Source organism: Sminthopsis crassicaudata, chromosome 2 (genome assembly GCF_048593235.1).
Source record: "Sminthopsis crassicaudata isolate SCR6 chromosome 2, ASM4859323v1, whole genome shotgun sequence".
Taxonomy (NCBI): domain Eukaryota; kingdom Metazoa; phylum Chordata; class Mammalia; order Dasyuromorphia; family Dasyuridae; genus Sminthopsis; species Sminthopsis crassicaudata.
The window spans coordinates 366,879,010-366,895,292 of NC_133618.1; the positions used below are offsets into that span (position 1 = coordinate 366,879,010).

At 38.4% G+C, this 16,283-nt stretch overlaps 1 protein-coding gene across 3 annotated transcripts in view; it reads right to left on the reverse strand.

Annotated features, from left to right (window-relative positions):
- The window catches only part of KIF26A (kinesin family member 26A), a 170,619-nt gene that overhangs the window by 68,067 nt on the left and 86,269 nt on the right, over window positions 1-16,283 (reverse strand). The gene's annotated exons all lie outside the window — the stretch shown is intronic.

The following is a 16,283-nucleotide window of genomic DNA, read 5'->3' on the forward strand; positions in this document are numbered from 1 at the left end:
TCCAACAAATACTGTTGTGAAACCCTGGGCAAGGAGGTAACTCTAAGAGTATAAATGGTGGTTGCAAAAGAAACTGGTTGCGAGTTCTCTGCATTGAAAATCTAGATGATTTTTTTAATTTAGGGTTTTTAAAAAATTTCTTCTGAGATTTGAATGTCAATAACACAGTGAAAAGGAATGAGTACAAACTGTTTAATCATCACACACCACTCAGGAAGCTGCAAGGATTCACCTAAGTTTGGGGTAGGAAAAAGAGCCTGAAGCAGAACAAGGCTCTCAAAAAGAAGTTAGAGGGAATAAAGACACTAAGGGAGCATTGAATTTAATTCAAAAAGCATTGGTTAAGTACCTACTATGTGCCAGGCACATGTAATAGGCACAGAGATACAAAGCAGAAATGAAAATTATCTTGCCTCCTATATTCTCTTAGGGAGAAATAACAGATATAAATATAAACAAATCTATAAAGAAAGAGCAGCTGGGTGGCAGAGTGGATAGAGCACCAGCCCTGGAGTCAGGAGGACATGTGTTCAAAACCAGTCTTAGACATTTTCTATCTGTGTGACTCTGGATAAGTTACATAACTCCCATTGCCTCTAAAAAAAAATCTATAAAGTAAATTCCAAGTAGTTTCAAGGTGAGAAAATGCATTGACAAGTGGGACAATCAGGAAAAACTTCAGGTAGGAGATGGCCTTAGTTCTGATTATAGAATAATAATAATGATTCACTGCTGTGTAATTTAATGATCTAGGAGAATACCTCAGAAAATGCACCTGCTTCCCTTCTTTGCAGTAGTGAGAAAGTATGGGTGTGGAATAGTGCGTGTACTATTGGATGGTTTGAAGAGTTCTGTGAATTTGTTAAATTGCTTTTTTCTTCTTTTAAAATCTTTATTACAAAGGAGAGTTATAGGATTACAAAGTATTTAAGTTACAAAGTGACATATTCATAAATAAAGGTGATGTATAAACAAAAGATTATCATTAAAAAGAAGATTAAAAATCATCATAATTCAGATCTCTATAGTGCTATAAGATTTAGAAAGAGAATTCTGCATTGCTCCAAGAGGTAATAGGTAGTTTTCCTTCTTGTGCACATTTCATTAAGTGCAAAACTGAAGCTCTTGAAGAGATGATGACACTAGGAAGCATCATAGTTGGAACTGAGGCTCAGCTCTTCCAAAAGCCCCTCCAGTACTTCATTACCACACCAGGTTATTCAAAGTACACAAAAATACAGAAAAAGTCTTCTTGGAAAAATGAAGGAAAGTCATAAAAAAGTAGAAGAGGAAAGTTAAATTAAATTGTAAATGCCCTAATGTGTAAAGTTCTGATCCAGGAGGATTAAAGGAAATGAAGATCAATTAGTTAGCAAATACTTATTAAGCTCCTTTTGCATACAGAGCACTATGCTAAGCATTGGAAATACAAAGACAAAAATTACATTCCATCAGAGAAGACAAAATACACATATTTATATTCCCCAGTGCCTAACACACTGTCATGATAGATGTTTAATAAATATTTTTTGATTGATCAATTTAAAAATAAATATAAAATAATGGAGGGGGAAGTAATTAATCACTAGAGGGATTATGAAAAGCCTAGTATAAGGAAGATGGATTTGACCAGTTTTGAAGGATTCTAATAGGCAGAGGTAAAGAGGAAGTGTCTTCTGGGCATCTAGAACAAACAGCCTGAGCAAATGGGAGATGGAACAATGGGTAAGAAGGTCAGTTCAATGGTACCCAGATGACAAAGTGGATAGAGCAGCAGCTCTGGAGTCAGAAGGACCTGAGTTCAAATATGGTCTCAAACACTTATCATTTACTAGCTATGGGACCCTTAGGCAAGTCACTTAACCCCAAATGCCTTGCCCCCCCCAAAAAAAAGTCAATTAAGCTTGACTATAGACAATATAGAGGGGAATATATAATATGTCTAGAAAGGGTAGTTTGGGGCCAAGTTATAAAGGGCTTGAAATGTCATCAGATGATGTCATATTTCATCCCAGAGATAATAGGAAGCAACTGCAGTTTACTGAACAAGGGAGTAAACTGGTCAAATGTATCCTTTAGAAATATCACTTTGGCACCTACATGGAGGATGAATTGGACAGGGGAGAGACCTGAAGTAGGAAATACCAAAAGGGAGGCTAAAGACAGCTGGTTGCATCAGTAAATAGAACCTTGGTCTTAAAAATCAGGAAGCTGTGAATTCAATTGTGATCTCAGACACTGAGCTGTGTGACCCTAGAAGAGTCACTAAACTTCTGCCTGATTCAGCTACATCATTTGCAAAATCTCCTAGGGTTCTTGTAAAGATCAAATGAGGTAATATTCATAAAGTGTTTAGCAGAGCCTGGCACATAGTAGTATTTAATAAGTGATTATTACAATTTTAAACAACAAACAAAAATACTACATTAGTCTAGATAAGTGGTGATGAGGGTCAAGATTTAGAGCTGGAATCTTTTCTAATCCATTCATTTTCTATATGAGGAAAAAGAGTCCCAGAAAAGTGAATTGACTAAGTTGCATAGCTAGTAGGTAAAAAGTCAGCATTTGAACCCAGGTCCAAATAGAGTCCTCTTTAAGGCATAAGGCTGACTCATCCCCTACATAATCAATTCTTTAAAACTCAATTCAAATAAATGTCTCTTCCTCCAGATCTTTCCTGAGTTGCTAAGTGATTAATGATCTCTTTATTTCACACTTCACTTTGATCAGCACCTCTCCAACATTCTAAGGGAAGTTTGCATACAATAGCTACTTGTGTAGGTTCAGTTAGAAAAAGGTAGGGACCCTGTCTTCTCTAAAATTTGTGTTTTTTTGTTCAGCAGAGAGCACAGTTGCCTATACACAGTGGGTGCTTAATAAGTATCTGTTGTTGGGGAAACAAGACACCATCTCACAAAATATTTGCACAGCAAGAGAAGGCAGCTTGTAATTAGTGCACAATTACAAGGTACAAAAAATGAGTGGGGTAGCTTTAGAGGAAAAAAACAGAACTCAAGTGTGCCCTGTAGGAATATGAAAAGGATTCCAGTTGATTGGTCTCAAGTAGGGACTAGAAGGATCAGCAGAATGTGGAGAAAGAGAAGAGAAAAGGAGCAGCCTTCTGAGAAAGGAAAATAGTATGATCAAAGACAGAGATGGGAAAGAGCCTACTACCTTGAATTAATACCCATACTATATGTAACTATTTATTGAGAAAAGAGGTAAAGACAAAAAGCTAGACATATGAATCCAGAAGGACAGAGGCAAGTGTAGGTAGACACCTTTGGTCAGGACTGTCAAATAGATGGATCTCTATAGCTGCATATTCACTTAGAAAACCACAAATTAACATTCTCTATATTGTACTGTATTTTTATTTTTATTTACTTTACTAAACACTTTCCAATTATGTTTTAATTCTATTCTGACTAACCTCTGGAATTTCTACTAATTGCTTAGGCCTGTGAGCCTAAAATTTGACACCTCTGGTCTAAAGCAAAGCTTCTTAAATTGTGGATCAGAATCCTATATGGGGTCTTGCCCCTGAATGTGAGGGGATTATGAAAATTTTAACAGTAAAAGGTATCAAGCATTCTTTAATTCTTTATATAGTGTTTACCATAGATTACTTGCTGAGTAGGGGAAGGGGTGGGAGGAAAGGAGAGAGGAAAATTTGGAACACAAGAATGTTGAAAGTTATCTTGGAAAAGTTATTTTGGAAATGAAAAGCTATTTTTAAAAAAATATTTATGAAAAAAAAGCACATCCATCTCATTAGCATGCATATTTGTTTCTTTCTTTAATGGTAAAAGTATATCTACCAAGGAATTATTTTAAAATAAATTTCTTTATGATTAATAGTAAATATCTGATTTGCATACCTAATTTATATAACTATATATCCTGGGTTGGGTAAAAATTTCTCTGCTGAAAAGGGGTTGGGGAGTGAGAAAAGTTTAAAAAGTCCTGGTCTAGAGCACTGAAAAGCAAAGTGGCTCACCCAGGATCAAACTGTCAGTATATGTCAAGGACAGGACCTGAACATGTCTTCCTTCCTGACTTCAAAGGCCCTCTTTGCTCTCCACAATCACAGAGATATCTAATTCACTCTGCATGTCACCCACTACTCCCCAAGTAGATTACAATGTATTTGGGAAATGTTCAACAAAATGACTGAAAATAAAATAAAATTCAGATAATGCTAATTTGTGATCTTCTAAGCTGGTACATCTCCCATAAGGACCCATTCTGATCTACTTCAACATTCTTACACTACAACACACTGAGATTTAGTAATGCTTTTAAATGAATTTTTAAAAATTAATCACAGCAGATTAATTTTTAATCACAAAATTAATTTTAATTAATTACAACTTCCTGCAGTTCAAAATAGTAATGCATTTATCTGATCTAATCATGATAATTATCATTGAATATTGTAGATCAGGCCTGATGGTGACCAGTCCAGTGTCTCAGATTCAGCATTAGAATGAAATGGACTATCTAACTTTATTTATTTATTTTTTTTTTTTTAAAAATTTTTTTATTCATTTTTCCAAATTATCCCCTCCCTCCCTCCACTCCCTCCCCCCATGGCAGGTAATCCCATACATTTTACATGTGTTACAATATAACCTAGATACAATATATGTGTGTAAATACCATTTTCTTGTTGCACATTAATTATTAGCTTCCGAAGGTATAAGTAACCTGGGTAGATAGACAGTAGTGCTAACAATTTACATTCACTTGCCAGTGTTCCTTCTCTGGGTGTAGCTACCTCTGTCCATCATTGATCAACTGGAAGTGAGTTGGATCTTCTTTATGTTGAAGATTTCCACTTCCATCAGAATACATCCTCATACAGTGTTGTTGTTGAAGTGTATAGTGATTTTATGGTACTGCTCATTTCACTCAGCAACAGTTGATGTAAGTCTCTCCAGGCCTCTCTGTACTCCTCCTGTTGGTCATTTCTTACAGAGCAATAATATTCCATAACCTTCATATACCACAATTTACCTAACCATTCTCCAATTGATGGACATCCATTCAACTTCCAGTTTCTAGCTACAACAAAAAGAGCTGCCACAAACATTTTGGCACATACAGGTCCCTTTCCACTCTTTAGTATTTCTTTGGGATATAAGCCCAATAACAGCACTGCTGGGTCAAAGGGTATGTACAGTTGTATTGTTCTTTACTCAGAGTTCCAAATTGCTCTCCAGAAGGGCCAGATTCTTTCACAACTCCACCAACAATGTATCAGTTTCCCAGTTTCCCCACATCTCCTCCAACATTCATCATTATTTGTTCCTGTCATTTTAGCCAATCTGACAGGTGTGTAGTGGTATCTCAGAGTTGTCTTAATTTGCATTTCTCTGATCAGTAGTGATTTGGAACACTCATATGAGTGGAAATAGTTTCAATTTCATCATCTGAGAATTGTCTGTTCATATCCCTTGACCATTTATCAGTTGGAGAATGGTTTGGTTTCCTATAAATCAGGGTCAGTTCTCTATATATTTTGGAAATGAGACCTTTGTCAGAACCTTTACTTTTAAAAATATTTTCCCAATTTGTTACTTCCCTTCTAATCTTGTTTGCATTAGTATTGTTTGTACAGAAACTTTTTAGTTTGGACTATCTAACTTTAAAAAGGAAATTTACTTAACATGTGATTTCTGGGCCTCATTTGTTCTGATCTATAAAATGATGAGTTCAAGCCAGATGAATCTTGAAAGTCCCATTTCACATTTGATCCTATGTCCCCCTACCATATTAACTCAATTCTAACTAGAAGAACCTATACTTCCTGGAGTTGGTGGCATCTTATCTGGGCTTCGAAAGATGTGAAAAATACCAGCTCAGAAATGTTGCCAAGGGAGGCTTTCTAGACAGAAGGAACATGAAAAGGAATGGAGAGGGCCAAAGAAGTTTAAGAAATGGATAGTCTAGTCTATTTAAAAAAATAATAATAATAAGGGGAGTTAAGGCAGAAAGGGTAAATTTGGGACAAATTATGGTAGTCTGAATGCCAGGAAATTGTATTGAACTTTATCTTAAAAGTCAGAGTTCCCTATCTGTTATGAGTATGGCTCAAATATTTAAGAATCACAGGTGATAAGAGTTGAACTGTGAGAATCCATTAACTGGAAAAAAAAAATACATAGGGGAGAAAAAGCATTTGACTTGAGGTTGAGTTCAAATCCTTCCTCTGTCACTTACAAATTATATGCCCCTGAGCAAGAATCATAATACCTCTGAGCCTGTTTCCCCATCTGTAAAATGAAGGATTTGGACTAGGTAGCTTCTAAGTATTCCTCAAGTTCTAAACTTATGATCACAATGTTTGGTACACTCAGTGGATCTGCTGACTCCTTTTCAATAGCTCAAGGTCCCAGGGGCCCATTATGGCTCACAGATTGAGAACTCTTGCTCTAAGCCTTGGGTATTAGAAAAACCAAAGACAGAACCAAGATGTGGCAGGAAGCACTTTGGACATGGAAACAAAACATCTGAGCTTCAATCCCTGGCTCTTTGACTGAGAGGCAAATTATTTCTCCTTTCTGGGTCAAAGCCCATTCACCTGTCAAGTAAGGAGACTGGACTAGATGATCTTTTATGGCCCTCCCAGCTCTAATATTCTATAATACTGGGGATTTCAGGTGGGCATAATACACATAAGGGAACCATTGTAGGTATCTGAGCAGATGTGAGAAATAAGTGTCTGGGGATTTCAAGTCTTTGAGCAGATTGTGCAAGGACACGTTCATTTAACTATTAAATTGGACCGAGGGGTGGAGGGGTGGGGGACATGATGACTAGTTTGATTGAATTCTACTAATAAACCAGTCATCTGTTGAATCATTCAAATTTCCAGATACACAGTTCTAAACATCCCTGAGTAAATGAACTTGAATTCAAATGCAGTTCTATCTCTATCCTGCAACTAGAGACCCTTTCCAGGTGCCCTAAGGCAAGTACATTCCTCTTCTTATCTATATAATACAATACAATTCTTTTTTAAATTAATGTTTGTGTTCCCCACCTCAGGCCTAGTGCCCTCTCTTGTTTGGGTCCAGTAATTCAGTCCTTGTTCCAGGGCTGTAGGTAAAGCCCCAGCTAGGATCTCAACTTTGAAGGACCCAAAAACTCAGGACCTTTAGATCTCACAAGGTTGGTACCAAAGCTAGGTAACATACAGCTCAGGATCACTCACTTATACTCACGGGAAAAGACACTAAGCAAAGGAGGCAGCCAGAGATTCCTCTAGGCTATAGGTGCTATGTGCAAACAAGTCATCATTTTTGCCATGATGGAAAAAAGAAAAGGAGGGATAGAAGGGAGGGAGAAAGAGTTATAATTGACCATTCAAAGAAAGATCAGAAGCTGTATCTCCCTTTAAGATGACACAATCCCAATTGTCTTCAACAAAGCAGCTGCATTGTTTTTTGCACATTTGCCCCTCATTCTAATTTCATAAATGGAGTCTCCTAAAAAGGGTCAATCATTATTTGTCTCTTCAAGTACCTCCCCCAGTGCCTTGTATTGAAAAGTCCCAACAAAGTCCATGTGACGAAGTTCACAATATGGCTTCCACATATTGAAAATCCCCAAGTAGTTCATTCATCTTAGTTCTTGGACAATCCCAAAATTATAGTATTTAGGAAAAAGTTATGCCTACAACAACTGGTAGCTCGGAGAGCATTCAGACTTAACAAACAAGAGTTTACATGATAGAGCATCTTTAAGAAACATTTCTTAAAAGCACAAAGTATGACACAGCCTCTAATTGCTGAATGCTTACAGTTACTCTCTGATAACACTAAGCTAGCATATTTGAAGCAATTTGAAAACCACCACCACAAAAAGGCTGCAAGATAAAAAAAAAGTGGCCTCCAATCATTTGGGCCTCACCTTCCTTCATGTTACACTTCTCCCACCACAAAGAGATGATTCTGAGTAATCCTAACAATTATCACCAAATGCTGTAAATCAGACCTGATCTAAGCCAGTCCAATGTTTCAGGTTCAGCTTTAGACTGAAGTGAAACTGAACTATTTAAAGGAATATTTACTCAGGCGAAACCTGGAAAGAATATCCAACAAGGGCATAGTATCAATTCAGCTGAACAGCTTCCCTGTCTCTGTAATTCAGTAAATTCTCATTGAAGGCTTCCTGATTCTTTCAATGCTGGCTTTTAGATGAGGGGCGTCAGGAGGCTCCACTAATGGAGCAATTCTAGACCAGTATAGTCTCTAGGACAATTTCAGTTCCTTTTAAAGGATTAAAAAAAACCTACCTATTCCTCCTACTAAGCCTAAAAGTATTATATCAGTTCAATTTAGCATTATATTTATAATGATACTGGGAGAAACATTGTTCCTTTTCTCTAGCTACCCATCATGACTGGAATGTAGTCCTTCATCTCCAATTCCAGTTTCCTTCAAGACTTAACCCCATGATGGATGAAGAACCAGTTTCAGAGCCAGTAAGATATGGATTCCGGTCTCACTTCTGACACCTGTTGGATGTGTGGCCCTAAGCAAGAAACTTAACTTCTCAATTTTTTAGATAATAGAACTGTAAGTTTCAGAGAAGGTGGTGATCTGTATTGATAGGGCATGTTTTCTCATCTAGAAGTTCCTTCTAGCAATGAGATCACAGATCCCAACTCTATCCCCTATTAAAAATAATAATAGGTAACATTTTTTAACATATTTTAAGTTTTTCATTGTCTTATTCATACATTCCCTCATTTGGCCCTTACAGACACTATGGGAGGTACACAAAACGCTAATTCATAGATCTAGATCTCAAAGGGATTTTTTTTTTAGAAGTGGCCATCATTGGCAGGATTGAACCAAAGTCAGTTCCTATTTATAGACTTATGAAGTACCAGATTCTCAGACATTCTGACATGGAAAGCCTCCATGATCTGGTGCTAATTTACCTTTCTAGGCTTATTGTATATAACTTGCCTTCACACAATCTACATTCCAGACGAGATGGACTATGAACCATTCCCCATATTCAAAATTCTCTCTTCCATCTCTGTTCTTTATGGAGATTAAAATTATCCCGCCTTTAAGAGGAGAGACTAAGGCAGATGTCTGAGATACTTTATTAAAGGGTCCATTGTTGCCTCTAATAAACTGGATCTCAGATCTTCCTCATGATCTAAGATCCCATCTCCTTCCAGGGTCCTATTTTTACAAAACTAGATGTCCAATCATTCTGGAAGAGCGATACAATTACAGAATAATTCCATTAATTGACATATAATGTATAAACTAAAATAAGCAATATGTCATCAGACTCACAAGTTGGGTGAACCAAGGGATATCTCCACATAAGATGGACAACCTTCTCCTTAATTTGGGCTGAAGGAAATGGTAAAAGCTATCATAGCCAGTGCCATAAATGAAATGGTCATTGTTTCTTTTGGACAAGTGATTAGTCTCAAAAATATTTGGGGGGACTTTACTTTTAGTTGTGATCTCTCTGCCACACTGGTCTTGGTAACTATTACAAGAGCCTTTAGTTAAATTCCTGTAGTTAAGCAACTCAACTCAGAATCTGCAGCTCATGGTTCTAAGAAGGTCTTATATAGAGAACTTTGATATGATTCTATCATATTGATTAATGCTGATTGGAATAGAGTAAGGGGTCCAAAATGAATTACTTCTCTCCCTTCTCCCAAGCTGTTAACCACCACTGCTCCCATTCTAGTTCTTAAGTATTCTCACTTCCCACAAATCATCTTATACTTACTTCTCTATATCCCTTAGCAGAATGTAAGCAAGCATCTTGAGGGCAAAAACTATTTCATTTTTGTCTCTGTATTCCTAGCACATAACAGTGCCAGCCACACGGCAGGAACTAAATAGATATTTGTTGTGGGCCTCAATGAGAAACTTAAGGTTCTACCTGTCTTGCCTTAAATCACAGAGATCAGAAGAGGCAAAGACAACATTCCATGCCTGCTTTTTCAACTCTAAATCCAAATCTCTTTGCCCAATGCAGTGATGCTTCCCAGACTACCTCATCTGTGGGGAAAAAAAAATAATACTTACCTACATCCCTGCTATACTTTACAGGGTTGTGAGGAGAAGAAAAGAAGATAATGTATGTAAAGTACTTGTAAAACTAAGGATACCACAGGAAAAAAATGCCTACTACTATTATTCCCATGGATGTAAATTTGAAGACTGTTCAAGCATTAGAGAAATCTGAATCACCATTGACTATTATTCTTCTTTGCCAGAAAAAAATCCAAGATGAAAAGTCAAGGTTTCAGAAAGGAAATCAAGCAAAATTAATTCACCCAAAGCCAAAGGAAAACACTCCTTGCATTTGTCAATTACATAGACTTCCCTGAGCTGGGAATATCTGCAGTCCAACTTTGTGGACCAGAGCTCTTTTTCCCTGGGTTTCCATTAAATTCTAAACAGGCACAATTTAATCAAGTTTAACAAGCCGGAAGGAGGGGACGCCTCTTGAGCTCGCTGCATACTCCCGGAATCTGCATCACTGTCATCCCGAACTCCTGGTTTTCAGTTGATGCTTTTAAACTCTTGTTTCTATGGTAACTTTGCAAGGTCAGAGCACAGAAGGTGGGGGTTGAGGGGGGAAGTTAGTTCAGCAAGACAAAAGGTGGCTTGGGCTGCCTGAATTTGAAATCAAAGGAGGTCAGTGTTGGAAAGAACCAGAGATGTCATCTAGTCCAACCCACCTTACTTCAGAATAAGAAACTGAGGGAGTGGGAAAAAGCAGACAGAAGACAACACTTAGAGAAGAGAGGATTGACCAACAAGGTCACATAGCGATTCAGTGACAGAGTGAAGACTAAAAAGATCACAGGAATGAGCAAACTGCCACTGCCAATATCCTTTAGGATTTGCAAAGCACTTTGCACACTACATTCCTGTGAGGCAAGTGGTGCTAATATAACTATAACCATCTTACAGACAATGAAACTAGTGAATAGCTACATCAGATAGCGAAAGCTATAAAACCATTAGTTTTCCAAGCCAGGATATAAAATGATGTCTCCTCTCCCAAAGTGCTATCCCTCAAATTCCACAACACATTTCCTGACTGTGCTTTGGCATAAGATTGTTCCCCATTCCTGGGACAAATTCTCTCCTCACTGCTGCCTGTTTGAATCCCTAGTTCCCTTCTCAAACAGCAATTCCTATACAAGGCCTTTGCTGATTTATTCTAGTTGAGAATGTTTCCCCACAGTTGTCTTGTATTTATTTTTATATGGTACAGTGGAGAAAAAGTATTGGATTGGGAGTCAAGGGACCTAAGCTCAATCCTACCTTTGACTCCTTTTATCTGTATGACTTGCAAGTTCCTCACTCCATTCTGTTTCTGTAGCTGCAAAATGAGAAAGTGGAACTAAATGTCCTTGGATGTCTCTTATACTTCTAAATGTATGCTGCCTCCTGCCCCTATGTAAGTTTCTTGGAAGAAGGGTCTGTCTCCCTCTCTCAGTAGAATAAACCTTGAAACCAAGATTCTGTGCCTCTTGTATTCTTTTTGTATGAAACATAATAATTAGAAGGGGTCTCATCTAATTCAGCCCCTAATCCACAAAGGAGGAAACTAAAGCTCAGGGAAGAATTAGACATATGCCCAAATTAACATAGCAGTAAACTTCAAAGTGAAGACTCAAAACCACCACTTCTAATCCCTAACTACCACATTTAGTGCTTAAGGCTATGATGCCATTAAATAAGGCCCATTTACATCCAGGAAAATGCACAAGCCTGCCGCTCAGACACACTCTTCATACTAGCTACATTTGAGTTATGGTGATCTTTCTTCTGACCCCACAATGCACTATGTACTCTTCTCATTTTTGCACCAACTACTCTCTTTATCTTGCATGCCCTCCCTCCTCCACCTTTAGAAACAACCTTGCCTTTCTATTAAATATCATCTCTTTAGTCTTTATCCATTCTGTCCAGAGCATAGATAATGAGAAGCAACATGGTATCAAAGAAGAAATAGCACTGGGTTGGGAGTTGAGAGACCTGCATCATAGTTGTGGTCCTTACTCCCAGAGTACTTTGTTTTATTCTATTAATACATATCACATACAGAAATCACATCTGGATTATAGATATCTCTCTACTTGACTATGAGCTCCATAAGAGTAATGTTGATGTCTTATTCAAATTATGTATCCAATAAAGTACCTAGATGCGCTATGCATACAACAGATGCTTAAGATTAGCTGACTCTATAAGTCTATAAGGCTTACTCCTACCAAAATACATTTTCCATACCATCAAAGATGAACAGAAAATTTAAGAAGAAAAAAAGAAAGAGAAAGAGGGAGGGAAATAAAGAGAGAAGAAGAAAGGAAGAAAGAGAAAGAAAAAAGGAAGGAAGGAAGAAAAGAAAGAAAAGGAAAGAAAGAAAAAGAAAGAAAGAAAGGAGGAAGGGAAGGAGGGAGGGAGGAAGAAGGGAGGGTCAGCTTAGTAAAATTATCTCAGCCACAATTCTGAAAGCATATGCAACATTTCCCATTCTTAGTCCCCCATCTCTAAAAAGGGGGGAAGGAGAGAGAAAGAGAGATCTTCTCAACTCTTCTCTATGTCCAAACTTATTCATTGTAATTCTACAATTTTAAAAAATATTTTTGTTCTTCTCATTTAAACTGTGGTTGTTATTATATATATGTAGTTTTCCTGAGTTTATTTACTTCCCTCTGCATCTTTTCATATGTTTTTCCATTCTTCTCTGATTTAGTTATTTTCAATAACTCCTTGAAGTAAGGTCTTACTTGACCTCCTTGAGGTAAGGTCTCAAGACCTTCTCTGTCTAGAAGCAGAGTCTAGGTCAAAGTGTATGGATATTTTAGTCAATCTGAATACTTTTTCTGAAGTCAGTTGACATTGAAGGCTTGAAATCCCTCCATAGAAGTACCAGCTCACTACAGATGCTGTCAAAAGTCCCTAGGCACCAAAGGAGGCTTTAAAATGGAAAATTAACTTGGTACTAGGAAATTGGCTCTGGGACTCTTCGCTGCTTCCACTGGCTGATAATTCAAAAGCATCCGGGTTTTGATTTTATCATCATGATGCCCCCAATCCTCTTCACCACGAGCCTGGCATAAGGCTCTGGCAGCTAGCTGCCAGGCATTTCAAGCCCTTTCAATGAACAATGGCCAGAGCTATCCCATGATAATACACACATCGAACTCTATTCTAAGCTTCCGACAGCTAATTGGGAGATCGGATGCACAGGACGAGAGTCCATTAGTCATTTAGTGGTTGTCCTAATATTGTTCTCTGGCTCAGTGGCACTTTCATTAGCCCAGCATAGAGAGGATGGTCTCATCATATGCTCAGTCACAGCACAATCAGCCTTGGAAGCCCCCGGGTTGGCCCCTCTTCTCCGCACCATCCCTAACATTGATAAGGTGTCTCTGCTCTCAGCAGAACCTCGGCTGTGGGCAATAATTCATGGCCAATCTAATGACCCAGTGCTTATCGGGGCCCATGCAGGGCTGCTAATAGGAGAGTGACCTCTAGTTTATATGTGCCATTACTGTTCATTAGTGATAATTACATTCTTTTAATCCACAACGCACATACATGCAGACGGGAAAGCAGGATTCACTGCTCAGACACTGCAAAGAAAGGGACATTTGAAAACAACCCTGACAAATACACAAAGGATGATGGCAAATTGAAAAGTCCCCTGGTCAAAAGGAAGCCTACAAGGTTATTTTATTCATACTCCTGCCTTCATGTAGCATTATGCTTCTTATTATTGATAATAATTTCAACAATGTTCAAAACAAAACTGGTATTTCTAGATTTTAAACTTATAGTTTACAAAAAATGCCTTCCTTATATCAGCTCTGGAAAGTAGCATTGGATTTGGTGTCTTGCTATCTGTATTTGAATCCTAGCTCTCAGAGTAGCCAAGTGAACATGAGACAGGAAGTTCCTCTGAGTCTCAACTTCCTCATCTAAAAAATGAGGCTCTATCTCATGGAGGTACTGTGAAGAAAGGGTTCACAAACCTCAAAGGCATTTTAGAAACATAGAGCTTTTGTTAACAATTATTACTCTTATAAGCCCCATTTGACAGGTGAGGAAACTGAGATCCAGAGAGACAAATGACCGGCAGGTGGCCATGTGGTTAATGTCACAATTGATACAGTGCTATTTTTACTTTGATACCATACTGCCTTTCAATTATCAAAACTCTGGATAGAATAGACAAAGATTACACAAGATGAAGCTTTACAGATTCATGTGAAGTTCTGTATTTACATTCAATTTCATCCCGATGAGGATAAGATAAAACTCTAACTTGACAGTAGCTAAAAAAAATAAGAAGAAAAAGACCAGAGATTTTGATTGGCCAGAAACTAAATGTGAGTCCACGGTGCAATTCAATTTTTCAAAAGGCTCATTTGAATTAAAATAAGACGTGGCGGTGGAATTGTGAAAACCCGGGTTCAAATCCTGACTCAGTCACTAGCTGTATGACCCCTCTCGGCATCAATTTCCTCATTTGTAAAATAAAAAGGTTGGACTCAGCCTTAATTTCCTCATTTATAAAAGGGTTGGATTCAGCCTCTTTGGTCCCTTCCAGTTCAAAGCTATGACTTTCTGATAGTCCCTATTGTACTTTGAGCTGGGCAGACCCCATCGGGAGAGCTATCCATCTGTGATAGTTCCATTTTTCTCCTAGACTCCTAGAAAAGAAATTTCAGTGTCTCCTCTCAATGATACAACTTCTTTCCTCAAAAGCATCACAACTGAAAAGTCCTCTCTCCTGTCTAACCTAAATTCACCCCAGGATAGAATATCAGCTAGAACACATCATTCCCTTCATCAACACAGTTCAAAGAAGGAGGTTGGGGAGTCTTTTGTTCCCGCCTAGATGCATTAGACTAGATTTCATCACATCCTCAGGAACCTCAGAATCCTGCAAGATCACTTCAGCCTTGGTATCCACACGTCATCACTATTCTCTAATGCTGAGTCCCCTCTGAATCAAGGAGAGGTCCTCCCCAAACCTCCATTTAAGGAATATGCCAAGATGAGTCAACTCTTTGGCAGGTGGGAGGGGAGTGATGAAGACAAAAGGGAAAGGCAATCAAGGTTAAGTGACTTGTCCAGGGTCACACAGCTAGTAAGCATCTGAGGCTGAATTTAAAATCAAGTCCTCTCGATGACCACAGTCTACTGGTCTAACCAATGTGCCACCTACCTGCTCTCATCCATCTCCTCATTTCCCAGCTAGCTGTGCTCCTTTGGACCTTTTCATCATTTTCCATCCCCACCCTAAACCAAGTATATTCCTCTCCCCTCCCCATCTTCAGTTCCCTTTTGTGGGCTGTCTTCCCCCCTTAGATTGTAAGCTCCTTGAAGTAAAGAACTGTCTTTCTTCTTCACATTTTCATCTCCAGGGCTAAGCATAGTGCCTGGCACAAAGTGGTCTTTAAATAAATATTGGAAAACTGGCTGATCAAGTCAGGATAATTTGGTGCTGACACAATTGAGGCAAGTCATTTAAACAAATCACAGAAACTTCAAAAATTATGACTCCAATCCCTGACCCAAGCAGGAATCCCGACCTCTCTTTTCCCCATCTCCACAAGTGCTCATCCAGCCTCTACTTGAAAACCTCCAGGGTAACTTTGTCCACTTTCGGACAGCATTAATTATGAAGTTTTTCTTTGCCTCAAGTTGAAACCTGCCTCCCCTTTGCCCTTTGTCTGGGCACAGGCAGAACAAGCTTAACCTTCTTCCTCTAAGACAGCCCTTCAAATACCTAAAGACAGATTTCACAGCCCTCCTCACCCCTCATAAGTCTTCTCTCCTCCAGGCTAAGCATCTGCAGTTCTATTTTAACCCATCCTTACGTGGCATGGCCTAATCCTATATCAATCCTGGTCACTGACCTTGGTCACCATGAAATTTATCAATGAGACTCATAAAATGTAGTGGCCAGAAGTAAATACACACTCCACATGTCATCTGACCAAAGAAATGTTCAGCAGGGACTTATCTCTTTCCTCATTCTATGACCATGCCTCCAATAATTCAGCCTAAGCTGATATTTGCTTTGTTAGCTACCTCCCTAAGGCTCTATTTACCACCTATAAAATGGGGGAAGTAATTCTTGCACTACCCATCTCCTAAGGTTATTATGGGAAAAAAAGCTTTGTAAACAATGAAGATCCACATAGACTTGAGATGTCTTTATTATGGTAACAGAAGGGACTCCTAGCAAAAGACCTTCAG